Genomic DNA, 2,028 nt, shown 5'->3' with positions numbered 1-2,028 from the left:
CTGTTACAGGCTACATTTGACAATATGTAATATGTCCATATTCTGCCTCTTTTACAGATCTTAAACCAACCACTAAACCAGCAACAACAACCAGACAGAATCCAAGTACAACTTTCAATTGTAATTTGTCACACATTCATCCTCATAAATCTAAAATGTGACATGAATAGGGTGAAAAGCATAAAATCAGCAGCCAGTTTAGTACCAAAGAACATATCTTTTTGTGTAGTTTGTTAAGGAACAGTCTACACTCTAAAAAAAATGGTGCTATAGCACTAAAAGCGGTTCTTTGGCTCGTAATCATAGGGGAACCATGGTGCCATATAGCACTTTTTCTCAAAAATGGTGTTCAACAGTGGTTCTTTGGCTTTTAATCAAACAAAACTGGTGCTAGATAGCACTAAAAGTGGTTCTTTGGCTCGTAAGCATAGGGGAACCACTTTTGGTGCTATATAACACCTATCTTTAAAGGTGATATACAGTGGTGCTATATAGCACCTTAACCACTCCAAAGAACCGCTGAAGAACCGCTGAAGAACCTTTTTTTTTTAGAGTGTACATTTGAATATATTACATACAAATGCATAGTCTGTTATAGAAAAAGCCTTAATTAAACAATTATTAACTAAAAATGTTCTCACGATACAACTACTCATGGACCAGCAACAACGCAAAACACAACCAAGCGGGAAAATACAAGCAGACAAACAACACAAATACTACAGGTCAAGAGCAAAGTGAAAGATTTGCTCACTGTGAATTTGTGTTACTTTTTATTCATGCAATAGTTGGCCTGCATTGTTTATAAGGCTCATAAGTACATTTTCACTGTCTCCACCACAAAATAATGATTAATTTTTATTTTCAGCAATGTATCATAAAATAAGACTAGAAATAAGATTAATTATACAATGTATTAATCCAAAATGTTCTCACTGATACAGCTATTCCAGGATCAGCAACAACACAGTACAGACTACTTGAAAATACAACGGAGGCGGAAAATACAAGCAATCAACCTACACAAATACTCACTACAGGTGCAGAGCACGGTGAGTGATTTCCTCACTGTGAATATTTGTTCTTAGTTTTTCTTATTTGAATTTATGCAAGTTTGCCTACATTGTTTATAGGACTCATCATTATTACATTTTCCCTGTCCTCCTCACCACAAAAGAATGATTAATTTTTGCATTTTTTACAAAACATTATTAGCCTGCTATGCTGCTCATGTACACATATTTGCACAAAAATGCGTAATGTAAATAGCCAATAAAAAAATAGGAACTCATTATTTATTAATTTGTTTTTACATATTTCACATTGGTTATTTCAGAAGCATTAAAAAACAAAACGCAAAAATGTGTAATGTAAATAACCTATAAAAAAATAGGAACTCATTATTTATGAATTGGTTTTTACAGATTTCACATTGGTTATTTCAGAAGCATGAAAAAACAAAACGGTTATTTAAACTGGGAACAGATTATAGATTATAAAAGCGAGCAAAGAACACGCTTTAGTCCATGACCTCAGTAATGTGAGTTATGCCGAGTTCACACTGCACGATTTTAGCCCGATTTTTCACTCGCCGACAGGTTTTGCGAAATCGCCGACAAATGCCCGACATCGGAGGCAAATCGGTACTCGTTCACGCGAGTGACAATCACGCAGTGTGAATTATCAAAGACGCGATCTGAGGGAATCGCAGACACGTCGCCGTCGCCGATGAAATATTTGGCATGCTAAATATCTGGAGCTGTCGGCGATTCACAAAAAATTCCTTTTGTGTGAAAGGAGTTCTGACTGAAAAACACATCGGCGATGACCTACAGCCTATGAGAGACCAAGATACAGGGCAGCGGGAAGTTCGGGGAGGAGTTATATGAAACGTAGTTTGCGGACCAGTGTTGCCAAATCCGCGATTGCCGCAGGTTGTTTTTTATGTCAGCAGGTTGAAGCGACCCCAATAACGTGATATTTAGGCACTGGAATGTGAATTGTACCAGGAGAACCCCACCAAAAAAA

This window comes from Sinocyclocheilus rhinocerous, unplaced genomic scaffold (genome assembly GCF_001515625.1).
Source record: "Sinocyclocheilus rhinocerous isolate Xijiao unplaced genomic scaffold, SAMN03320098_v1.1 scaffold771, whole genome shotgun sequence".
In the NCBI taxonomy this organism is placed as follows: Eukaryota; Metazoa; Chordata; class Actinopteri; order Cypriniformes; family Cyprinidae; genus Sinocyclocheilus; species Sinocyclocheilus rhinocerous.
The sequence above is the reverse complement of the archived record's forward strand: the minus strand, read 5'-3'. Positions refer to the sequence as shown.